This window comes from Mixophyes fleayi, chromosome 4 (assembly GCF_038048845.1).
Source record: "Mixophyes fleayi isolate aMixFle1 chromosome 4, aMixFle1.hap1, whole genome shotgun sequence".
In the NCBI taxonomy this organism is placed as follows: Eukaryota; Metazoa; Chordata; class Amphibia; order Anura; family Limnodynastidae; genus Mixophyes; species Mixophyes fleayi.
In genome coordinates this window covers 284,705,065-284,732,609 of record NC_134405.1, presented here as the reverse complement: position 1 = coordinate 284,732,609, position 27,545 = coordinate 284,705,065, and the positions used below count along the sequence as shown (strand labels likewise).

General features: G+C 39.5%; 1 long non-coding RNA gene across 2 annotated transcripts in view; it reads right to left on the bottom strand.

The window, feature by feature from the left end:
• LOC142152806 (uncharacterized) overlaps positions 1-27,247 on the bottom strand; it is a 36,354-nt gene extending 9,107 nt beyond the window's left edge. Inside the window, exons 1-3 of one of the 2 annotated variants that reach the window (XR_012691398.1) lie at positions 26,877-27,247; positions 22,257-26,204; positions 108-210 (exon numbers count right to left, since the gene is read on the bottom strand). This is a non-coding gene — a long non-coding RNA (uncharacterized LOC142152806). The remainder of the gene's footprint in view (positions 1-107; positions 211-22,256; positions 26,205-26,876) is intronic. The other variant, XR_012691397.1, reaches the window with a different exon arrangement.
• Positions 27,248-27,545: the final 298 nt, after the last annotated feature.

Sequence of the window (27,545 nt, the reverse complement as noted above, 5' to 3'; positions counted from 1 at the left end):
AATGATAACTAGAATCTGATTGGTTGCTATAGGAAACACCTCCACAGTTTAGTACATATACCCCCTGAAATAGAAAATACAGGTACATCTGGGCCATGAACCATTACCTATTAATCCTGTTTATATTCTTGGAGAAAAAAAGTACTTCAAATTGTCATCAAACATTTAGTGTCCCCCATCTTTCTGTTTGCAGACTTTCCATTCTGCTTCCTAAAAGATAAATAAAGAAGTACATTAAATTAACACAAAAATGCTTCTTACAGTACTGTAGATTTACATTTGTGTTCAACATACTTTCATTTTCAGATGATCACATAAACGTGGCAAAAGATCTTTAATTGTTTATGTGCTATCTCTATGAAAAAAATAAAATTGATAATTAATGGTGTTTGTTCTTAAAGTTTATATCTGAATAACAATCAGACAGTTCCATGCCAATAATGCTAAGATGGTAGATGTCTTACCTTTAGTGACTAATGAGAATGCTGATAGGCCACAAACTCTCTTCACATCTCACCTCACCTTAGGTAGTGTGTAGAGTGAAATTCCATTTGGCTACCACTTCCTGATGGAGAGTATTTGTATGCTTGTAAATGGGGTGTAAATTATGTTTCCATGCTAGGACTTGTGCTGTTGATTTATATAATCAAAATTTAATTGTTTCCCAAAGCCATATTTGAAACCAATGCTCCTGTTCACAGAGTTAAACCCCACCCAGTCGTTACTATATGCCCGCGTATTTCATAAATTCATTTTAATCACTATAGACTACATCTACTTAAACATGAAAGTAATAAATGCCTTTGTAAGCAACTGGTAGTTTATTTGTACTGCTGTATTGTATATGCATATTATGTAAATCTCTAATGACACCTACAAGTGGAAATGTAAGCACTGGCAACATAGTTATCTTAGCTGTGTAAACACATGTGTTTAGAGTTTTTCTTGAGCAACAGTGTAGAGCAACTATTTAGGCAACCTAGAGGGACACTCTTGGATCAAGTTGCCTGTCTTTTGCTCCAGTGACCAAATCTGGGGGTATATTTACTAAACTGCAGGTTTGAAAATGTAGAGATGTTGCCTATAGCAACCAATCAGATTCTAGCTATCATTTATTTAGTACATTCTACAAAATGACAGCTAGAATCTGATTGGTTGCCATAGGCAACATCTCCACTTTTTCAAACCCGCAGTTTAGTAAATATACCCTTAGGACTGGTGTTTTGGACACTGTTGCAGACAGTGAGACAACCAATACAAATCAAAAGAAAGCCGGGCCTGTGTATGTGAATAGCGCTCAACATTGGATTCTAATACAAGTTACATCAACATTTTCGTTACATCAGTTATCATTCGCTGTGTAGATCATTTTGCGAAAAGTCCCACCATCATCATCATCATCATCAAAGGCTCCACAAAACTATGCCCTACTCATGAGAACTTACAGTCTAGAGGATTTGAAACCATGGCCATGCCCCCCAGAAAAGTAACTCCCTTAACTTGTATATGTAATTTTATGTAGTATTTTAATATACTGATGAAGGTGGATCTCACTGCACCAAAATGTTGATGCAACTTGTATTAATAGAAATTTGATATAATATTGAACAGCAATTCATTGCATGTTGATCTTGCTTCGTGTGCACCTGCAACTTCCAATCCTCTTTTTTTCAAAGTTCGCAAATTCTTCTAAGCAATGTCCTGAGTACTTTTGTTCCATGTTTGTAATTGTTTGCATTTAAAATTGACTAAAATAGTAATTCTATGAAAAAATGAGGTATTTTTTTAACATAAATCACAGTGGCATTCTATAAGGAGAATGTTGATACTTAGTATTTTACCTTGGTTTGTTTATTCAGGCTGCTATTAATGATTTATAATTCTGCACAGTGTTATGAATTACCACGGCAACCTCAGTCATATAGCATGTAGTGAGCAGAGAGGCTTTGGAACACCCCTCTGGGCTGTACTCCTTCTCCCTCTACCTTCACATAACATGCTGAGAGCTGTGAGCCTGTGTCTGCATAGTGGGCAGACATATTTTATAACCTCCAGAGAGGAGATAATAGTTTGCAGACGGACCTCTAAGAAAAAGGATACATGCTTAAAATGTTTCAAATGTTTACAGAAAAAAACTTCTATGTGGGATTGCTGCTTTAAACATTGGGCTAAGATATGTTAGTGATAGTATGGTATAGTATTGCTCTTATGTATAACGGATGCTTTCAACATGGAAATCCACCAAGTCAGCTGTGTTGTGAGCTTTTTTGAGCTAATAAGTATCCCTTTTATTTAGATTAATGATATGTAGCACTGGAGTTTAAAGGAATATGTGTATTTAAACGTGTTTACTATTGCCCATTGTGTTTCATGATTTACAGTTATAGGTTTATCAGTTCAGCTATGCACACATAAAAGCTAGCAAAACATTACCTTGGACAGTAAAAGGAAGTATTTAATTTGATAAATACATTTTTGGGAACTGTAGGCATTCAATGTATTAATTCCCAGCTGTTGTTTAATAAAATAAGATGCAAATCCTTCATAATATATGGTTAATTATACACTGTTTACATTGTAATTTATAAATGGTATCTGTGATTAGGTATTGTGTTTTGCCATAAATCAGTCATGCAGTGAAATCCCCAGGTACACTAATATAATACCACAAACATCCAATGTTGTGTCTGCAATTACATTCTGCGGTATAGCTCAGCAGCAAAGAAATGATATAATCAGTGCTTAGTGCTACCCCTTTCCAATACTCTTTGGAAGCTCAATGTATTTAAGATTGTAAACTTTGCATATCACCGTTATTGAAAACAAAGGTCAAAATAGTGCTGGTTATCAACAATTAATGTAACGCCAAAAAGCTTTTTGGTATTCAGGGTCCCTCAGGACTACACTTATGTTATAAAAGGTATCCATGCTGTAAGTGACAATAGAATAATAGAAAATATTACTATTGTTCATAATTCATTTCTTAATTTATTTATATTACTTCAATTAAAATACCTAAAACACACAAAAAACACTTGAAAGAAATGAACTATACACAGGCATCTAAATTATTTAGCACCATTAGCCGAGACTGAACTAGTGGGTGTTTTCAAATGAAGAGGGATTCACAGGATTTGATGGGAAGCAATCAAATAAAGTTCTCATCCAGTCATGCGCTTGTCTCTTAAACAAGGACAACTCGCTGCATCAGTGCCTCCCAGGTGGTTACAAAGCCTAATATTTAATCCATGGATTTTTTTTTATTTAGGAAGATCTGAGGTTATTTTCAATATGTATGTCATGTAAGGAATAAACTGTTATAGTTTCTGTGGCGTTTAGTAGATTCTCTATTGCCAATCTGGAATAGTGGTGGCAGGAACAGAGTCAAGCAGTCTAATGAAACCCCGACTTTCACAAGGGACCCCCGAAAGTAGGTTTAGGCTTTGCTGCTGGTAGGTTCACAGGTTTTGTCTCCCTGCCCTGCCCCCTAGTGTGACAATCTGGTGCCACGTAAAGGAAAGGATAGGTCTGTGTAGCCGGGACAGAGATCAGGAAATAACTTCAGGTCAGGCCTGGTCACCTACAATCAGTAACAGTACCAAAATGACAGGCAGGAGAGACGTAAGGAATGGTCTGGGTTAGAATCACGAGGAGCAACCACTAGAATGCACAGGAATGCTGGAGCTTATCCTGGAGCTTAATACTCTAGCATAGTACTGTGCACAGAACAGGTTTATATAGGCTAAGGCTGATTTCAGTCTGGCTTGATGTTGGTGGTCACATGACCACTGCTTTATATCCTGTGCAAAGCCACGTGTCTGCTGCTATACAGAGCGAAACAGCGGTGGAGGGGAAGAACATTGAAGCCGGCACCAGGAGGGGGAAGCAGGACAGAAAGAACATGCCGGACACTGGGTCAGAACAGCAACTTATTTAGAGGTGAATGCATATGCACTGAGGAGATACTAAGGAAAAGACTCAAATCAAAAGTCCTATTTAGCTGCATTTGTTGAGTCAGTCCATCTTAAAATGAACCCAGGTCAAAAACAGTAGATCTGCACCAGGTGTGTGTTAGGAGTAACGAGTAAAGCACAATATCTTATATATGGATTGTAACTTGCGAGCATGGGCTTCTTACCTCTCTGACTGTTTGTATTACCCAGTATTGTTTTATTACTGTGTTTGTTCCCAATTGTAAAGCGCTATGGGATTTGCTGGTGCTATATAAATAAATGTTGTTGATGATGATGAATGATATACACAAAATAATATGTTTTTAAGAAAGTGTCCTAAAAAATGTGAAAGTCACACGTTCAATATAAAACGTAATTAAATACAAATACAGATTGAATAAAAACTTCTGCTATTTTCTACTTTAAGAATCAAATGGGAATCTTTATTCCTACAGTAGCCCAAATGGAAATGTCAATTAAGCATATAAATATGCAAATAAGGTCAGGAAAAGTGAGGTAAAGATGCTTTTTTGGAACAATTTCTATTTACCAGATATTAGGTTATAATGATTTATAAAATGTTTCTAAAAATTAGTTAATTTATGGTGACTGTCTAAAGATATTTTGCAATACATAGCCATCTTTTTTCCTTAAACAATATAATTTAGGGTTTGAAGATGTTTTATGAGCTTAAACTTATCTAGTATTGTCTTACTTATGTTAAATGAGTAACTATTCTCCTCCTTTAGGGCCTGTGAATTTTCTATTGTTTTAAATGGTTGTTACAAGACATAGCTGTAAGTGATGCATTTTATGCTTATTGTGACCCATAAACACATCTAAACTAATAATCCATTTTATAGACAAAAAAAGCAGTTACATAGAATAATGGTACAACTATAAGTACAAAATCATTGTTTATTGATATGTGTATTTATTGATTACACATATATGTATATATATATATATATATAGCTGAATAATATATTCCACAGCTACGGTGCTCCAACAGCTACGGATTCCGATAGCTGTGGCAGCATGTGAAAGTTCTTCCTATTGATGTCTCTTGAGCAAACAATGTACCACCGTCCATATGAGATGCACGGATGCCTATTAATAGATCCTGGCCACTCTGAAGGACTGAAGGTAAATCAGATTTTTCCCGTTAAGGTAACCCGTGGCCCTGCATAGAGAGGTAAATCTGCGAGTCCATCCATCTATAAATGAATCGTTGTAGATGTCCTTAAGAGCAAATGTAAAGCTTCCCCCTGACTTGTGCACATCACAATAATGTTACCGGTTCTTGACCTACATACCATCTTCTCTATTCTCAGTTGTGAGGGCCAGAGAGGAAGTCAGACAAAACAAATACATTTTTAACTCTGAAGTGCAAATGTTTCAATTGAAAATATTTGATCAGGTTCTTTACTGCCTAAACTGTAAATAAGAAGGCAAACCAAGAGTAGTAATCCCAGACACTCATGGTTATTACATCATCATCATCATCATATATTTATTTATATAGCGCCACTGATTCCACAGCGCTGTACAGAGAACTCACTCACATCAGTCCCTGCCCAATTGGAGCTTACAGTCTAAATCCCATAACATACATACACAGACAGAGAGAGACTAAGGGTAATTTAATAGCAGCCAATTAACCTACCAGTATTTTTTTACAGTAAATTAACCCCTGCAAAACCAAGACCCAGGTGCCACAACAGTTTAATGACAAGGGATAAAAAGATAAATTGTTGATTACCATAACCACACTCAAATTGTCACAATGAAAACATACACCCCTATCCTGAGAGTTCTGCAGTTATACATGCATCACAAAGAAAGACCAATTCACCAATATTTGTTATCTTGACTGCAACAGATGATTCATAGTAGCCCTTTAAAGCCTATAGATACCAGGCACTAGAGAATATGTGCAGAATTTGTGTTATTTTGCAGTATGAGTATATTTTGCACATGTGCATTTAGGATTAGTGGTTTATTAACAGACAATAGATAAAAAGAAAGATTTAAGTGGTCACTGAATGCATCCTTGTAACAAATTATATAAACATAATAACATTCAAAAATTGATTTGTAAGCAATGCGTAAAACAGTTTGTTATATTTAAAGAATAACTCCACCCAAAATCAGAATTGTTTCTTTTTTTACATACCTGCACTCCCCTGATCCTCTTGCAATGTTTCTGATGGTATAACTAGATCCTATATAATAAATATATATATATATATATATATATATATATATATATATATATATATATATACTCTCTATATTTAAACTCTAGTAAAGCACATCCAACAGTAACTGTTATGGAAGGCACTTCCCAACAGCTGTCACCTGTCCAACATCAACAGGTTTCAAGTTATATTGTTTCATTTTTCCATACATTCATGGTTTTGGAGTTACTGCACTCAGGTTCAAGAGGGTGTTTTATATATATATAAATCATTGCAAGAAAGGCACTCACATTTGTAGATATCTCTCGAACCTGAGTGCAGGGTGCAACTCCATAACCACAAAACTATGGAAGTATGAAATAATATAGTTAGGAGGCACTCACAGGGCTTTTCCAGATTTTAAAGACTTTATTCAATAAAAAAGAGGTCGGGCTTCACACAGCCTTTTATCAAGACTAGGAAACACATAATTGTGCAGCTCAGACTCCCCATTGAGCTGTACATAGCTATGTACATTGTGTAAAATGACTGGTAGTCACAACTAATGCTAATGCTGAGTTACTGCTTATAAAAGTCTGTTCAGCACAAGGCGTGTCCTCTGTAGATGTTCCAGTACCAATTGGGAATGGGGAAGGGATTGTGGGGTGCAATAGTAGTGGAAATGTACATAACTGGGAATTTCTACATCTTGTTGGAACACAAGAACACTAGATATTTTGAATGAGATGTAATATTTCTATGATTTTCCAATTGTCTCTGCTCTACAGAAAGGAAAGCATAGTAAACTTATAATAAAACAATATTCAGACTAAGCTAGCGGTAAGTAAAATGTTTCATTTCTCTGCTTCTTAACACAAAATAATGAAATTGCATAAAGGTACAGTATATCACATATTCCATTGCAAACTGTATCAGACTGCAGCTTAGCTACAATTTTTCTGCAACTGGAAAAAGCAGGAACAGTTAATTTATAAACATTTCCAGTTTAACCTGTTTAACTGTCAAACAACTTTTTATGCAATCAAATATAAACTGCTTTTCAAGTTCATATAGTTGAAGTTATTAATTTATTTTGCTGTTTTTACTGCTTCCATAATTTGTTGCCATATAACTTATCTGGTTGCTGAAACAACAATTGCGAGGATGAAAGAAGCTTTTAGCTATGAAATAGTGCTTCTAATATAGTAGTAGGATTAGTGAACAACTTTTTGTTGTCTTGTACCCTAAAAATACTGAATGATTAGTGGGATAACATTTTAAAAGTCTCTTTAAAAAGAAGATATTCCCATGCTTCCAGTTGTTGTATAAAACTATTATCTCTGCCTCAGCATACTATGTAATGAAGTATTTAATCCTTAATTTTCCTCTGAGGATAATTATGTGTTTACACGTCTATCTCTGTAAATAAAATATAGAATGAAATGTTATAAATGCATGTTTGCAGATCATCATATAGTTATCCATCTGCTATGGCTCTATTATATAACATATGTTTCCTTAATATCCATTACAGTTTGCAGAGCACTGTACCTGGAGTGCACCTTAAACTACTACTGAGTACAAGTCCTTGATAGCTCTACTTTATTTGCTCAAGAACTATACTGACCAATTTAGCAATACATTCCTGAAGTCAGTGATAAAATGAGCCCAGTTTATAAACTGCAGACTGCAGAGGTCCTGCTGCTGTTACTATAACCTTTCTAAAACCTTAACTACTAAATTTAACACTAAAATAACGACACCAGATAACTTTGGCAAAATTTAAGTCCCAATTTATTAAAATTTAAATTTGAATTTGAATAGGTGGTAGAGAAGGCAAAATTGTGAGGCGGCACAACCGACTTCAAAATACCAAACAGTGTATGGCAATCTGGCACTAACCACTGGACCCAGGACATATCCTTTACGATTGGCCGGTGCCAAATCTTGCATCAGCGTGACTAACCCCCCTCTTGGGCTCCAAATTCCCCGACTATACAAGGCAGGCCAAGGAGTCCTGTTTAAAGGAACCAAGAGCCAAGGTGCTTCGAAGAGGGTAGTGACCTGCGGCCAATCAGCGGTAGCACAGTGTGACCAGTTGCTGACTCGCAAAATGCTTTTATGCCAAAGCAGGGGACTTTTAAATGCCTACAGCCCGCCACCGAGTGACCTAACAACATTCCCTAAACGCCTAAATAAATGTTTAATAAAATAACCCAAATCCTCGACCGTGAGGTGTACCCCATCTGGACGATATAAATGTACCTGATAGATGGTGATTCTTGGGTGATTAATGCTAACCCCTCCTAATGACTTTATTACTCTTCCTATGTTTTTATTCAATTTTTTGAGTACATGTTTAATGATGGGGGCAGCAATTAGGGACCTCCAGGATTACCTGGGAATTACTTTGGACCAACAAAGGTAAACCGATGGCCACCTGTTTTTTTTCGCCCGTAAGTCCTCTCTAATGGCTATAATTAAATTGAGAGACTTGCCTTTCCCTAAATCATTACCTCCCAGGTGTAATACTAATATGTCCGGGGAGCTATCTTTTTCAATTTCCATCGACAGCAGGGGCATAAGGACTGACCATTGCAAACCTCGTCTACCTATCCATCTTATGCTAACAGGACATCAGGTAAATTTGGGAAAAGTTTTTGTAGCCCCGTGCCTGGACACCCAGTGCACGTATGAATGTCCCATGACCCAAACGCGAATCTTTTCCGGCTGGGCACCTGGGTTAAAACTGAGTAATCTAATGGCAGGAAGCATAAAAACTGACCACCCTTTGGTACAAATGAAAACAACATTGTTAGAGCCATTCAATATACAGTGAAGAAAGAGAAAGAAGGAAGGGAGGGAAGGGGGGTGCCGCTGGTAGCCCAAATGAAGGCGGGAAAAACATAAATCAGGCTTTAATCCAAGGAGAAAATGGGAAAATTCCTTCATGCTCCAAACATATCGTGAGGATCGGTTAAGCCTTGCACTACCGGACGAAGTGGATTTGGAGGGGGGGGGGGTTTAGAGGGAGTGGGTAGATGTAGGAAGAAAAGAATCATGACAAACAGTCTAAAAACGTACACATTTGCGTCAATATCAACAGTATAAACTTACAAGCCTGGTAGTCTGCCCTTCTACTCCACGGGAGGTTTCTGTCCTGCCTGAGCTCGCCTTAGGACATCTGCATTATGGTTTGACAGGTGTACCGCACGAGTCAAACTCCCCACCTGCCACTGTCCTTGGAGCATGTATCTGTTATAAGCGTCAGATTTAATATTGTCGATGAAAGCACCTGACTGTGTCGATGGCAGTATCCACCCCAATCCTAAATGAGTGGGTGCCAAAAAGTGTCAGGTCTAGACCCAAGTGCTGCAAGGTACTTTTAAAAAGGCATTGAATTGATACTTGTCAAGAATATTCCATCCCCATGCACCAACCAGGGTACCCCTGACGGGTGACGTAATGCTGCAAACTGAGTACACCATTCTACCGGGCATATAACACTGTCGGTTGATGCTTTCAGAACTAACCAATGGCCCTTGTCTAACTGATCAGTTTTAGACCGAAGAATTGTACATGAAATCTGTGAGGGAAAAACATTAATGCACTTACAGAGCAAAGTATTGCCTAATGCGTGTTGGGACTGCGCAACCAGCTCAGTTATCCTAAATGCACCTAAGTAGGCTAAAGTGAATGCTGTACTAAACAGAAATGCCTCATATCTGTCATTGGCTCTCTGCGCAAGCGTCCCTATCAGTTGCCTCAAAATCTCTACTGAAATGGGCTGCCTACCATCGACCTCTCAGGTTTTTTATGGTTTTTCGATAGTGAAAAATCTGACACTGAGGAGACCTACAAATAGAAACCGAATTTAGTAAAAAGTGATTTCAATAGAAATAGACTTACCTGAAATCCGACGCTGCACATTTCCGATGGCACTAGCATGCTGACCACAAGTTATTCTGGAATAGGAGCTCTCCGGGACTAACCTTTGACGTCATCGCAACTTCTATTAATGTTAATTTAAAGTGGCAATGTTGAGTTAAGTGTTTAAACACAACCTGCGGGATCCCTGATTTTAAGTTTTTTACCGCCTGAGCTTTCACTTCTCCCCTCACCAGGAGTTTAAGCCCAAATCAAAATCCCGAAGTGGGCATTCTTTTGCTGAATGTGGCCCCCTGCATCGTGAACAGATTCTATATTTACAGTTAGCTCCACGAGCCCACAACCCGTTGTTGAAAGCAAAACATCTATTGCACGTGTTCTGAGGCATGTCTTGCCTCCCCTGCTGCTGCAACCTTGTGGGTGGGGCAGGCCAAACTTGTGCTGGGGCGCACCATCTCCAGCCAATTCTCTACGTCTTTGCAATCAAAAGGAACAATATGCTGGGCAGACATTCTCTTCCTAAAATTCTCAACCTCATTTCGCCAATGTGATCTCCCATATGTCAGGAAAATATCAGTGATGAGGTGCAAATATCACCACACATCCGTCACTGTGTCCGGGCGGGACTCAATGTATGAAGCTGCAAAAGAACAGTAACCTGAAACCCAACATGAGAAAGATTTGTATGCATCCTCACCCATACATCCTTTTTCTTTGGCTGCCGCTAACTAATTCTTAGCTCCCTCAGTGAGTTCGAACAGGTGAACATAAAAACCCTTCTTTATCCTATCCTTAACGGTGGTAATCGTATTAACGATCCTGAAAATTAAGACAGTCTTTAGTCCTAAAAAAATAAACAGAATTCTGACAAAAGTGAATACAATGTAAGCAGACTTACCTGAACACTGAATCTCCAGATCTCCGATGGAAGCAGCATTTTGACAGACAGTCATTCCGAAGACACAGGACTTCGGCACTTCAGTTTGACGTCAGCGCAACTTACATCAATGTTAATTTAAAGCATCAATGTCTGCATTCTAAGTGGTAATTTTTAGGATTGTTAATACGAACCCAACCCATCCTTAATACACGAGCAGTCCAGTCCAGTAAGTAGAGCTGTATATGAGTATTTTACCACATCTGCGCTGCGCCCTAGTGGCCTGCTGGGTATTAGACTTTCCTTCTGCTGAGTTTTGGATTCAGTGAAAAGAGCGTGCAGAATCTTCATTAATTTACGCGGGCCCTGGTCATCATCCAACGATCCCTCACTAATTGAAGCAAATGTTGGGCTGTGTGTTTGTGAAAGTGCGTAAGAACTTCTTTCATGCTCACCTGTTGATGCTGTCGCACCATCCACTGCCGCCTGGGACGCTGATGTGCTGGCTCCCATTGCCAATTGTACGGGGTTGAGCTGTCCCATCGTCTGCTCCACTTTCCCTGCTGCACCGCTCAATCCCGGGGAAGTCCCAGTCGACCTTGTACTGCTTACTTGTTGTGCTGACAAAACACCAGAATTAGCTTGATTCCTAAAAATGGGGAACTGCAGGGATGCGCTAGGGGTTGTTGTCTAACCAGAGAAAGATGGATGGGAGGCAAACTAACTGCTCCGCCAGCCACAGAGGATTGTCATAATTGACTAGGCATGCTGTGTGGTTGCGTTCCCACAAGCAAAGGGAGCTTCTGTGAAACATTGAGGTCCCAAAAACCAGTTGACTGAGTAGAACTGTCAGAAACAAACCACTTGGAGGGGGGTAAGGAGCAGACCATTGCGCCTGAGATTGAGATGACCCTTGCTGATTATAAGACCCTGAGTGCTACCAATATGAAAATGCAGCTGGGGGAACGAACAAGAGTCTGAACGGTCCGGCCACAACACATTATTAGAGGATAGAGGGGGTCGGGTGGCGATGGACATCAGAGGGGGGAAATTGACTCTGCTGCCAGTAGGGAGGGGGGAGAGGACTGCCAAGCCCCAACTGATTGGAGAGCTGGCGTTGTATGGTGGGAAAGGAGATGGAATCCTGTGAACCAGGAAGGGAAAAAGGGCTGGAACCTGGCAGCAGCGAGTTGGTAGCCATAGGGCATACGGAGGAGGGCGAGCTGAGAGAGGGTGATCCCCCAAACTATACTGCAATGGCGGATACCCCAATATTGATGCTGGTGGGGCAGAGGGAATAACCCCTTGAGATGTCAATGTACTGAAACCTCCTGCACTAGCCGTGATGCCTAAATTACCTTGTGGTAAAGGGGGGGCAGGCATTGAGCCCAACTGACTGCCCGCCTACAAATTCATCCCCATTGTGCTCCCCATGTGGGGCTGCAGCATGTGGGGGACGGTGGGACCACTGCCAGCGTCAGGCTTTGGTGGTCCAGCATGGCCAGAGGTGCCTGTCCGGGGACGAAATGGAGATATTCTCTCTCTTCCCCGGCATCTGCTGGCTGCCTTAAGAGCAGCTTCGGAGACAGACAGCGCCACTGCATGCTCTGGAGCCCTGGACCGCCACGCCTGCGCAGTGCTTGACGGGACACTCACGTGGAGGTGGTGGTGTCCGGAGCTCACGTCCCTGCACCGCACACTGTGAGGCTGGGTCGCGGCGACTACATCACTTCCTGGCAGAGTGGGGAGGGGGACCTTGAGACCATGGCGGACAACAGGAATATCAGAGAACTGATAAGAGGGCAGCACAGAACTACGAGGACGGAGCATGGCGGGGGGTGCAAGAGATAATGGCGGAGAAAGAGAAGGGGGAGCTTGGAACAATGCAGAACCAGGGAAAGAGAGGGGAAGAAAAGGAATGAAAGGACAGCAAATAAGCAAGGGAGACAGAGTAGATAGGAAAGACAGACGGGCAGAAAGCAATGCAGTGCAGATACTAAGCCTGTCCGATTTTCTCCAGTTGATTTCCAGCAGGGAAAGAGGATCCAGCATGCCTTGTTTGGGGATATATACTCTGCAGGAAGTAACCTCCCAGCAAATTCTACTGACTGGAAACTGGAGAGGAGTTAACCCCGAAAGGGTACGTACCATTCGTTAACCCTATAATCTGCATTTGAGGACGTTTAGTTTATGGTTTCACTTGTCATTAATTACTTTTGGTTAACTCAACAATAAATATGATCTGGTATGCATCTTTGTATGCTTAGTGAAATGCATACTGTACAATAGTCATTTATTAGCTTTATACATTATGATAAATAGTCAAATAATTCATAAAGCACAAAATATGAAAACTTGTACTGCGCATGGCCATAAAAAAAAAGCTTACAAATACATTTGTATGCAGATTTGGTACTTGTGCCCCTCTTACACTTGGACAGGTGGAACAGGGGAGGGAAGTAGCATGCAAATGGAGGCTTAGTACAATAAGAACATGTTCAAATAATTGCAAACTGAGACAGAACTGCACATAGACACAGATATGCCTGTCAATTGCTGTATCTCTTCCGTATAGGGCTTGTGCAAACACACACTAATCACTAATGATGATGACAGTCCCTATCATTAGCTATCCACTTCTTATTAGCTGATTGTGCATTGGCCTCTAATAGCGCTTTCTTCTTTGATCGTGCCTATATAATATGGTTTTGTGGATGTATATAGCATAGTTGCCTACTCTCCCGAAATGTCCAGGAGACTCCCGAAATGTCCAGGAGACTCCCGAAATGTCCGGGAGACACCCGGATTTTTGGGAGTTCTCCCGGGCTCCCGAGAGAGCAGGCAAAAACCCCGGATCCTGAAGTCGCCGCTGTTGAAGATAGCGGGGGGCGGGGGGGGGCTAAACGCGGCACCGTGGCCCCGACCCCCTGCTGCGATTGGCTAAAATGGGTTAAGATTGAGAGGAGCGGAGCCTAACGGCGCACCACGCGAGGCCACGTCCCCCTCGACGGACCCCCTCCCGGACAGCTGGCTCTTAAAGTTGGTAAGTATGGTATATAGTATAAAAAAACATAATGATCTGCCAATAGAATTTCTAAATTTTTTTATATGATTTACAAAATTGCTCAATGGAGATGTAGGTGAACAAAATAATGTAATCAACAAATATTTAGATATATCTTAAAATACCTCCATAATGCCAAATAATGCACATGATAGCTGAAATAAACAGAAAATGGCTTTTAGATATGATCATAGTGCCTTTTATAATACAGTATAATTAGCAATCAATCAGCCATTTAGATCAGGTCCCAAACATGGGATGGCTGGCAGTGCACAGCAAGCTTAAACCATGTACTGTACATTTTAGTAAACTAGAACCAAACACCAAATAAATAAACTGGCTAAGAAGTATATTGATGCCCTGCAAAGAAAGTTGCCCAATTTTGCATAACATAAGCAGATTATCCTAATTTAGTCAAAGAGAAATGTCAAGATCTAGTATGCCAAGTACTAGCTCCATTGAGATATATGACATTTCAAAGCAAGCAGAAAAGTAGTTGGGTTAGGTGTCATCATTGTCCATTTGCTACCTTGGCTTTGGGGTTTCTGTTAATTATAGTGGAAAGTTATTTTTGGAGGTAATAAATGTTTATCTTAATTCATTTTTGTAGTAAGATTGTCTATAGCTCCAAACTCCTATAAAGTTAATAGTAGGCATGCTTCTCCTGCTGTATCAGTAACGTCTTAATGGTGTCATAATGAGGGTGGAGTGTGCCTTTATTTTAGGGTAAACACAGCTCCAGGAAAAGTAGTTGTTTATCATTTTATCTGTAGCCAACAATGCTGTAAAATAAAACTTCCTTGAGGGCTGAAAAGCATGTATTTATTTATAGTTGTCCAATGGCTGCTAGATAACCGTGACATGTGTCTTCTTTGGATCCATCTAATGTTGTGTAAACACAAGCCACCCTCCTTTCACAGTGTTAATGATTGCTAGCACACTCCTGCTTGGCCGCATTTCTTCAGACAAAATACACTTCTAAAGCAAAGTCTAAATACTACAGGACCACCAAACATATTCAGCTTTTGTGTTCATATATTTTATAAACAATAAGGTCTAAAGAGTGCTCCCCCTTCATGTCAAGCACCATTTAAATTGTTTAGTGATTACATTTCTCAGTATAGGTTTCCCTTGGGCATACAGCCGGCGACAATTATTCAATGGTCCCTTTTGAGGCTGTATTCAACATTAAACACTTCAAAGACCTTGATTTTCCAATAATCTGTCATACTTTGATAATAATCAGGTTCAAATACTCTTGAGAAGTAGTTTATGTTTTGTATTTGGAATAACATTACTATAAAACGTTTGCTTTTTTTCTAAAAATATTTTTTTTTTTATTGTTCAACATGAGTTTAAGGCAGTATTGTTCACTATAGTTGAGGCAGGACAAATTGTGAATATTAATGTAAACTACCTCACCCATGTTTCTCTGACACTTATATTTTCCCTTCCCTCTCAATAGGCCTGATTCATTAAGGAAAGTTAAGCAAAAGTAAGTAAGGCAAAAGCATGTTGCATTGGAGTGGGAGATAAATTTAAAATGTGATGGCACATTTATATTTGGAGTAGGCCATGTCCTAGATCAACTTTAAATTTCAGTATACAAATAGGCAAGCAAGTATTTGCGTGCTACATGAAAAAACAGACAGTGTTTTCCTTATGTGCAAAATAATACTTTAATTTGCACCCCTTGCATTGCAACATGGTTTTGTCCTGAAAACTTGAGTAAGAAAACTTGCTCAATTTTTGCTTAAGTTTCTTTAATGAATCAGGCCCAATATCACTACATCCATTCACTGTTCTCAACCTATATTCTCTAATCAACATTATATGAAATGTTTTGTCTCCACGCAGGGAGAAATTGTGTGTCCCTCTTTATCTCAAAATCACTACTTTGAGGAGCATTTTGGAATAACATAGTAAGATATTGTACATCCAAAATTGAAAAAAATCTAAAAGGGAGACTTCTATGATTTGCAGTAGAAGTGCTAACAGTTCGTAAGTTGTATGTAAAGTATATTTTTTAATAGGAGAACAACAGACAGTGCTTTTATAGTAGTAGTGCAGGTGGCCCAGTGACCCAGCCCATAGTAGCCCACTACGAGACCGGCCAGGGGGGCAGATGCCCCCCTGCCCCCCAGTCCAGCCTGCCCCATCTGTAAGCCAGCCATGAGTGCTGTGCACTTTAAACTAGAGATGTTCACTGACCCTCGTGTTTTGGTTTTGACAAAACTGCCCTTGTGTGTTTTGGCTTTGGTTTTGGTTCCGTATTAACTTTGTGTGTTGGTTTTGACTTTGGCAAACCCGCCCTCGCGTGTTTTGGTTTTGGATCTGTATTTTTTTGACAAGTTGCTAAAATATGCTAAAATCACATAATTTTGCTCCTTTTTTGTTCCTATATTATTATTAACCCCAATAACACTAAACTCTTTCCGAGTACACACTGAAGGGTTGGCAGCATAGGTATTGCAAAGCGAATTTGTACATGGATCTCCAAATTGCATTTTTTTTCTCCCAGTATGTAAAATGACTGTCTGATGTGTCTATTTCTATGCTGTCATTAAGATAATCCTCCACCATACTTTGGATGTTGGTAGTAGGATCAGGTGGAGTTATGACAGAGGTGCCACAATTTTTAGGCAATTTTAGACCAGACTGAATGTCAAAATGTTCTGCTGACTCATCTGTATCACCCCTGGGTCTCTTGTAAAAGCTTAGTTTTTTCATAGCTGCAGTAGCCTGAGAAACTGAAGGAGGAGGCGCCATTGTGTCATGTACAGCTTGAGCTGTCAACTTGCTCCCCAGGAGCTCATTGCATCTCTTATGATCTGGGACAGTTGGAAATAAAGAGAAGACATAGCCCAGAAACCTAATTCAAGATGTTGATAATTTTTTGATCCTGGCGAAGCAACTAAAGTACTTGATCTACAAGTCTGACATACTTAGTGTAATTGCTTTGTTTCATCTCCTCCTTCAATTTCTCAAGCTGCATTTCCAAAATTCTAATTAGGAGAATCACTTGACTCAAGCTAACAGTGTCTAAACTCACTTCAGAGGTGACTACTTCGAATAGTTTCAGCACCTTGCACAACAAGTATTCACTGTGCTGGACTAAAATACATTCTCCCTCCTTTTCAAATATAAGAGGTGGATTGTTTGGTTTTATGCTCAGGCATGACAATGGCCTTCTTGCTATCACTGGTAAGAACTGCTTCCACTGGTGCAGGACTTACAGAAACAACATCATCCTCATTCCATCACATTCTCTGTTTTGCTCACACAATCAACTTGGTGGTACCGAGCTTTTTAACAAATGACAGTGACATGCAGGAGATGCTGCCTGTGTCCCGAAATATTTCAGGTTATTTTCGGCATTCTGCAACAGCATGTAGGAGATTGCAGCAGCTGCAAGAAGAATAGAATTTGAGGGGGAATGTACTTTAGTCCAGTGCAGTGGAGAATATTTTCCGTGTTGTGCAAGATGCTGAAACCACTCTAAGGGCCTGATTCATTAAGGAATGTATCTCTGTTTTTTGTGCGTATCATATGCAATTCCCTTTTGCGCATAACCAGAACAAGGACCCTCGGCCATCAACGAAAGCAAGTCCGCTGCGCATGCCAACGCAAATGACAGTTACGACAGTGTACGATTTCAGGGAGTGAGCGGGGCGGGGAAAGGGTGTGTGTCAGTAGTCGATGCACTATGCGGGCATGCCAAACTCACGCGGATGCAGCTGTGTCGGAATGAAGCTCTGCGTGTGTTAAAGTTTCTTGTTTTTCTGCCGTATCTCTTGCACCAGCTAAGGGGCTAGTCTAAATCCTGAGTTAGTATTGCGTGCAAGGTATAACATGTGTCTACAATCAGGAGCAACTGTAAGTATGTATTTTATGTACAGTAGACATTAAGGACAGCCCAACCCTAATGTTTTTCAAAAAAAAATTATATAAAACATTTTTTATACAGTTTCCATTTCTAATCATAAATGACTATATTTTTAACAGGTAACATTAATTGATTAATATTTTTTTTCTGTGCGTTCTTTTGAGATTTCTTATTCCACATGCGTATTGTACGCATCCTGCAGTGTCTGGTCTTGTACTGCAGAGTGAACCTACATCCATAGTCAACAGCACATGTATCTTGAGATCTGTTCCTTGCTGACTCCAGGAGTATGCAGAGATGATTTACGTGTCATTGAGAACAATGGCACGATGCGCTTAGTATGCGTGCCTTAATGACCCATGACCTAAGTAGTCACCTTTGAAGTAAGTTCAGACACTGTTAGCTTGAGTCAAGTGATTCCCCTAATTAGACTTTTGGAATAGCAGATGGAGATTAAACAAATCAATTCCGCTAACTATGTTAGACTTGTAGATCAAGTACTTTAATTGCTTCGCCATGATCGAAGAGTTATCAACATCCTCAAATCAGATCACTACATTTTGGCAACTGTGCATTATCCTAGGTTTACGAGCTATGTCTTCTCTTTCTTTCCAACTGACTCAGATCACAAGAGATGCAATGAGCTCCTGGTCAGCAAGCTGACAGCTCAAGTGGTACATGACACGACAACTTCTCCTCCCTCAGTTTCTTTGGCAACTGTTGCAAGAAGAAAACTTAGCTTTCCCAAGACACCCAGTGGGGATGCAGGTGAGTCAGCACAACATTTTGACATTTTTTTCTGGTCTAAAATTAGGGCCTAAAAATCGTGACAGCTCTGCCCTAAAATGAACTACAAATTTCACGAGAAGGGCCATTACCGGCAAGTACATCAAAGTGCAGAGACTTCTGTAATGGTGGATTCCAGCGGGGATGAATTAGTATTGTGTGAGGATGATGTAAACACTGATGAGGGTGAGGGTGAGGATGAGGTTGAGGAAGATGACAGTGTAGATTGCAGGTGCTGGGATCTAGCTGAAAGAAAGGAGCTAGCTGATGCTGGCATGCTTGTTAATATTTTGGAAAGCATGGCATGTTGGCAATTTTATGTTTTTCTACAGTAAACTTTCACATTTATTAGAGAGGTGATTTTTTCTTTTCTTTTTTTTACATTTTGGTTTCCCTGACTTAAAACCAGCCCTGACTTATGCACTTGAACATAGACTTTAGCAGATGACGAGGGATTAGTATCATCATGACGGGTGCCAGCAAGCGGCTTGGTTCTTCTGGTCTTCTGTGGACTGATGTGAATTCATATCGATGGCACAGAGCAATGTGACTGGAGAATGACAAGAACACTGTTACCCCTGTTTCTGTGTGACCAGTGACACTGACACTGGAAAGTGACAAGAACAATATGACTGGAGAGTGACAAGAACACTGTTACCCCTCCTGTTTCTATATGAGCAATGGCAAAGAGCAATGTTACTGGAGACTGATAAGAAGAACACTGCCTTCCCTCCTGTTTCAGTGTGAGCTATGACACAGTACAATGTCACTGGAGACTGCCAAGAACACTGCCACCCCTCCTCTTTCTGTTTTAGCTATGACGCTGGCCAACTGCACTGGAGACTGCCAAGAATGGTGCTACCCCTTATGTGTCTCTCTGTGAAATGTCCGTGGAGGGCGGTACTTATAGAATCCAAATCTCGCAAAATCTGGGGGTGCATTTTATTATTATTATTAATTTTTATTTATAGGGCGCCACAAGGTGTCCGTGGCGCCGTACAGGGACAAAACGAATTACAATACAAGGTGAGACAGCACAGTACAGTAAACAGTAAGCACAGTAACTCAGTAAGCTCAATGCACAGCTAGAGAGGGCGGGGAAAGGGGGAGGGAGGATCGGCAAACAACGGAGCCCAAGAAGGAGGGCGCGGAAGACAGGGAGACCCCCAGAGGGGACGGGGGGAGGAGGGCCCTCGAGGAGGAGGGCAAAGTAGCTGGAGAGCAGAGTTAGAAGTGGTGGAAACAGGAGGAGAGATGGCCTTGCTCAGAGGAGCGTACAATCTAAGGGAAGGGGTGGACAGACAGAGAGACGCAGGGGAGAGAGGGAGAATAGGGGGACAGGGGCGGGGAAGGGGAAAGAAGGAGTAGAGGCAGCAGAAAAGGTAGGGAATTAAGTGGGAGACTGAAAGGCTTTAAGAAAAAGGTGGGTTTTTAAAGCCCGTTTAAAACTGGACAGATTAGGGGAAGTTTTGATGGAGGGAGGGAGCTTGTTCCAGTGGAGGGGGGGCAGCGCGGGCGAAGTCTTGGATACGCGCGTGGGAGGAGGTAATAAGGGGGGAAGAGAGGCGACGATCAGAGGCAGAACGGAGAGGGCGGGATGGAGTGTGAATAGAGAGGAGGGTGGAGATGTAGGGCGCAGTGGAGTTGGCGAGGGCATAGATGACGTTTTGCCTCATTTTCAGTTCAGAGCTGTCTCGGCTCTGTACTCGGATCTGCAAAGTTCGAGTGGGCTCGGTTTTCCCGAAAACCCGAGCACCTCTACTTTAAACTCTGTAATTTGCGCATACATGAATTTGTAGCTGCACATGCACAGTATAGGTAGGCAGGGGAGGACCAGGAAAAAGTATTTTGCTGCTGTATTAAGCTAGTCCCTGCTGGACTGAACTGATATTTTCAATAAGAAATGTAAATTACAGGGCATAAAATGCTGTATTTTACAAATAGATCCCTCTGTTTTCTTCCATTTTTGTTTCATTAGTTGTATTGTCATAGAATTTATTTTGTAATTATATTTACCCACATAGTCTAAACTACTATCAAACTCAAATTAGTTTCCCTTTGAACATTTGCAGACATCCATGGTCATGGAGGGTCATACGTGATGCCCACAGAAGCATGTGTTTGAACTGTGTTTTAAGGATGCAGAAGTTAACAATTTATCAGGACTCTACTCTGTAGTGATCTGCTTGACCTTTAGCAATACTTGTTATTGTTCCAATATTTTTCACATATTTGGCATTTGTGTATTAGGTTTATTCTCAAACATGTATAAACGCATATCTATTTGGTAAAATTGTTTTGAACTATGATTTTGCACAGGGCGTTTCCTACACACGTGCTGAGAGAAACTAAATAAATCAGCACAGGGGAAAAACAGTTTTGAAAAATGCAGTATTTGAATTAGTGGATTTGAAATGTCAATACAATACCTATTTTTGTTGAGATGATTTAACGGCTGACATGTAAACAATACATTTTCTGCTATGAAACAAAGTCCAACACTGATATTGCTTTTAATTCAATATACTGTTTTTATACTTTAAAGAGTTACTAAACCTTAAATACACAGTGACTGAATACTAATATTTTGTTAAGATATTTACTCATGTATGTATATATGCTGTCTGCTCCTACAGGCCATTTTCATCTGCAAGAAAGTATTGTACTCTAGCACAAGTATTTTATGAATGTAAATAAATTAAATGAAATCTGTGGTTCAAGATGGGTGTGATCACAATGTACAAACAAAAAGACATTGATCCTTTGCTCTCATTAAATATATCATCCTTTTTATCATCGTTTTTATTTTGATTTTTATTAGTTTCATTATTGCAATGTGTGAGACTAGTGCTCTGTGCTTTCACAGCTTGAAGTAGCTATTACATACTTGCCAACTGTCCCGGAATGTCCGGGAGACTCCCGAAATCCAGGTAGGTCTTCCGGACTCCCGGAAGAACAGGCAATTCTCCCGCATCCTGCCCACTTCCTAGCGAAGTGGGCAGGATGGGACCCTCAATGACGGGGTTTTACGGTGAATCACATCATTTTGGCCCCCTCTCCGTGACAAGATGTTGATTTTGTCGTGGGAGTGGGATCAAATGACGCGATTTGCAGCGCCCTCTGGGATCTCCCAGGGCTCACAAAATCAAAGTTGGCAAGTATGAGCTATAATAGCAATAATAATAATATCTTTGGTGAGTGCAGAGGGACAATGCTTTTTATGTTCAGCTGCTATCTATCACTAAGGAGATGTGTCTATCATGGCTTCTAAGGTGAATTTGGCAAAATGCCCCCTTTCCTCCTCCTCAACCACTGGTTCATTATACAAGCTCTGTTACCCCATTGTATGCATCCACTTTGTTACTCCCTGTGCCCCCTTCGTAATGAAAGAAAGAATAGTGATAAAAACATAAAAGGAACAAATCAAAGAAAAAGACAAAAAGAAAAGAAAAAGAGAGAAATGGAAAACTAGAGAAATAGAAAGAAGAGAAAAAGGGAGATAGAAAAAGAAGATAAAAAGGGAAAGTAGAAAGGGAGAAAGAAATAGAAAGGCTTTGCTAGATTGAAAAAAAAAATACAAAGAAACAGAAATGTAGGGAAATAAAGAAAAGAACAGACATACCCACACTGTGCATCTTGTAGAGGATGCTTCACAAGGAGATCTGGGGTCGGGGTCCAATGACCCTGGACATCCTCAGTACCTGCCCCTGGGTGCTCTAGTGGTTTTCAGCTTGCAACATTCTATTAAAGAGGACTGGATGGATTCAGTCCTCTGTTGCTGTGACCTTCTGCATGATAATAATAACCAGCCGATTAGATGGACAATTGTGGCTGTAAATAGGAGTCTAACAATGTGGTTTTAAATATGGTTACTAATGTCAATCCTGTTTCTTAAGATGCTCCTTGGCTCTGGAGACCTGAGTATCAAAAGAAAGCAAAGTAGTGGCAAAACTAGGTCATAATATTGAAGTAAGGTAAAGTTTAGATTAATTGTACAAAATACATATACTATGTACGCAGTCTCATTTAAAAAAAATCTTTATTAAATATAAATCAAAAACGAAACTCCAAATGGGGACTTTAATTCACCCTCTCCAAAGAGCAAAGACCTCAGTTCTGATCTTCATGTCTTGACCTGTTGTCAGTGGTAAGCAGTAGAAATAAATGTATGACTTACCAAAACTTACCAAAACAATCAATTCAGTCTGTCCCCCAAACAACTGGACAACCTGGAATAACCCACCAATCAGATAACTGGGAAATGCTTCAAATTAGTTCCAAATTGCTTCATGGTAAGCTAGCATGGAAACTAGTTATTAAAGGAATTGAATCACCCAGTGGAGAAAAATAGATCACTGTATTGTAAAGTGATCTGCACAAGAGACATGTCAGACACACAGCAGAAACAGGATTGGATGTGGACCAGGAAAATTGTCACATGACTACCTCACAAAAAGCTATGTGCTCCTTTTAGCCAAGATTGTCCACTGTTTTCTGACACTGAAGTTTTTTGCAGACGGATAACTATTTTAAGGGACAACCCCTTTAATAATTGGTATGATAAATGTAGGTATTTATGAGGGTAGTTATTTTGGTATTCTATCCCAACTATGGGACCAACACTGACTCTACCACGAAGCAAGATCATACTAACTTACACAGCATATCTTCTTTGTGTATTACCACTGGTGAAACAAGAAAGCTATTGAGCACAATGTCATTAGAACATATAACACACTTCTTTGGCAAGTCAGAAATGCAGTGAAATGTATGCAGTTAATAAATTCCATATCGCATAGACATATCGTGGTTTTAGAATTGATAATTGTTCCTCTATGCATGTTAGCTCTGTGGATAGTCCACTGCTGCTACTATTGCCCACTGACAATGTTCATCTTTGTGGATATATTTGTGGCAGGCCCACTGTTATTATAAACAAACCAACCATAGCATTTTTTTTATCATTACCTAAAATCCTTAAAATTATTACATATTTAAATAAATAATGTATCATAAATAACAATTCATAGTGCTTGCATTTCAACACAAACAAAATCACAACCCCTTCCGCCACACAAACTAAAACAATAGATGGTTTACTATATTGGAAACCTATATATAACAAACAACAACACATCATAACAGCATTCAGTTTTCCAGACATGATGTAAAGAGGAAATAAGAGCATTACAGAGACAGTAGAAGTTTGCCATTTCCAGCTCTAGGTTAACATTGGTGCATGATATCTCACAATACTTAACCATACTACCGTTCAAAGACCTTTGCATTGCTGGGGAGATGGCTTGGGACACATAGCTCTTAATTTCCCATTAGCACAGCCACCTAGCCCCCCGGAGGCCACATTTGCTTACTGCCCTCCAAAGGTCCATAATATTTTGCCTCCACAAATGGATGAAGACGCAACTGGTCCTCCAGCTGATTACAGCACTGTTACAGCACAGTTGCACCTCTTCTATCTGCAGGTTTCAGATGTTTCCTAGAAATTGAAACAAAGAAGAACTATGCAGCAGATCTAGACCTGCTGGAATGAGATGGATCATCTGCACCAGCCAACACAATGGAAGTAGTGCAAACTGATAGAAAGGTTTCCCTCTTCTTTATACAATCATCACCACCCTGGTCTTCTGTTCTGCTAGTAACTATGGACATCTGGCAGTGGATTTAACACCGTGTATTTTCTTCTTCTTCTGACAACAGCAGCAAAGTGGCAAACACTTACCAGTAATGGTATGGTCATGGTGGGAATTACTAAGGAAATCAGTAGATAACTCCACTTCTTTAGCAGGACAGAGTGAGGGATCAACCTGTCACCTCAGTGAACAGCAGGTTTTCACTCTGTAAAAGAGAAACACATGTATGGGATTCATATCACAATATTGATGGGGTCCACCCCTGCCAATCATGCTCTGCTCTCTGTAATAATGAGGAATGGATAGAGTAGGTACATGCCCAGCACCAATTGCGCAGTATCTCAGACTGCACTCAGCACACACAAGAGCTGAAGATGAAATACTGCTACTGCTGGCAAGGGGTTTACCCTGCCCAAACTGCTCTCTCCTTGTGCCTGATAATTACAGATCTATAAATGGGGTAGACAGCATATTCAGTGGTGGACCATGGTAACAGAGAATGTCACAGATAGACACATTCATCTAAATAGAAGTTTTGTGCTAACAATTTTGATAATCAATTCTAATTGGTGATCCAAGAGAATGAAAATATTCAGTAAAGACTTTTCCATTTCTAATGCTGATGTTCTGGTAAAACCCAACCTTCTAAGACTAGCACATTCCAGTGCATGCCTAAAGAGAGTTTGTGCAGAAAAAAGGCACAGAACAATCACAATTAAAAAATAAATATTCTCTCTGTGCCATTATATATGTAAACATGATTCAGTTGTTTCTGAATCATGCCAGTACATAGTGTAAAACAGGATGTGACATTACAGTTTGTAGTGTAGTCATTCTGAGAGAACTTCTAGAGTCAAAACTAACATATGGTCAAAAATAGTTCTATGGTCCCAATGACTGAAATAACAGCATGCAGTTTATTTTCTAACTAACATGCATAACAAGTGAAGTGATATTGTGTAGTATGTCAGTCTGCAAAACACGGAACTGTCCCTAGGAATTTAGAAACTATTTTCCAGAGAGACCACACCACAGAAAGTAAGTGTTTTGATGCTTAAAATACTGGAGTAAAAAGAAACATAAACTATATTAAATCAGTGTTATAACAAAGCAAAGTAATAAAGTGTTGCAAAAGTTTTCTGCTGAAAAATGTACTACAGCTCTATGCTTTCATACATGTATTTGTGTACTGTGTACATAACAGCGGATCCTCTATAAGACCGCAGCATATGTAATAGCGCTAGTTATGTGTAAATCAAGTTATCATCTACAGAATGGTCTCCAAAGTGTCAATCATTATCTGTCAAATTCCTCTATATGTCCTTTACATATGTATACTGCATGTATAATGATTGCAAAGGCAAAACAAGAATAACAGGCTTTACTCTATTCTGCTGGCAGGTCTATTTATTGTAAACAGATAACTATCAGTACTATTGAGAAATGCCTCCAGGAAGCCATGTGTGACACATTGATAGATAGTACAATAATTATGAATATGTTTTGCTCCCTGAACATGTTCATGAATTAGGTGGAAAATCATCAATTTGTGTGGTATCTATGTGAAGGGGAAGAAACTGTCTTATAATAACTACAATCATTTAATGTGCACCAAAACGAATCTTATAAAATACTGTCTGCATTCCAGAGTATTGCGTCTCCTAACCATACAATTAATATAAAGGATTGAAATACTTTTTCAAGTAGTGCATGTTGTGCCCTGCATTAACCCATTCAAAGATGAGTAGCATTTGTCCTATAAAATATGATGTACAGTCTTAAACTTGATAAAGGTTGGGTAAGAATAATATAGGGGCAAATATCATTACCTGTAAGATCTGATCCTGGCTGCGCCCTCCTTTCTCACTGCCCACATAATGACATCACCTTGCGCATGTCAAAGTCATCCAGATAATAGTCTAAACATAGATGCAGTGTAAATTGTACGTAGTATATGGGTTAATAAAAAAACAACAATTCCCAAAAGACAGCATACATAACAGTACATTATAGAAATGTTTCATATATAGGGATATTTGTACTCTGTATATCATAACTTAGTAGCATTAAGTGTATTTAAAATCATCATTTTGTGCTATGTGTTAATGGGCTAAAGGAATGTAATGTGGGTTTTGTTAATACACTAGTATACCTGCTCCTATCCAAATGGTATGTGTGCCCATAAGAATAATGAAAGCTGAAAGGCTATACACATATATACACATACTGTCATGAATGAATTCCACTTTATAAAGTTCCATATCAGTGATGACTAAAATAGGCTCAGGTTAATTCATATAAAAGTAAAGAGTGTATACAAAATACGTGTATTATAAATTAAACTTCAAATAAATTTTTATCCAAAGGATGACATCTAGACCCCTTTCAAAGATTAAAAACAATATAATACACAGTCAATATCTCTGAGCATATAGAAAACAGTATGGAAAGTTGTACTACAGAAATTTGCTCATTATTAATTTGTGGTAAATGAAGCTAATAGTAAAAAAAAAAAGTTATAATATTTTGAAAAGTATATTTTAGATATAAAACTTGTACTTGTTTTATTTCTAAAAACTGCATAAACTTACCAGAAATGAAAAATGGATAGCATCGCATTCCAAAAACTGCCATCTTGGAAACGTCATCACGTGTCACCTACTTGAAGTAGAATCACTGCCTTTACCTCCAGGTTTGCTAGTGTGAAGCCACCAGGGGTATAGAAATTACTTCCTACACACTCCCAAGAGACAATAATAGATGTTTAAAAAGGGGCGGGGACAACAGTCAATGACGGATTCCATGAAAGAATTTTTTTTTTTTGTGGTGAATTTAATAAAGTAGACAAAGTAGAACACTAAAAAAAACAAATGGTAAAAGTAATGGCGTAGTTGAAGTCTAAACCATAAGCAATTATTGATAACATGAATGCTTATGTATTCTGAGGTTATACCCTATATTTGTTTTTTTGTTAGAGCTTTGCAAAGAACTGTGCTGCATTTGAGTTAAGTGGTGGGCGGCTTGTATCAGTAGTTTACTTCACCCAGGTCATACATTAAATTTCATATGATGAGTCAAGCCCTCAGCCAACTAAAAACAAAACAAAATTGGAATGGTTCCAGGAATCTTACTGTTTGTGAAAAAAAGGCGGTGGTACCGAACATCTCAAACTATGAGAATAACATTTTAGGTTATCTTGTCCATGTCTGTTGTATAAAATGAAGAAGGCGCTACAACCAAGAGAAACCAACTTGAATCTG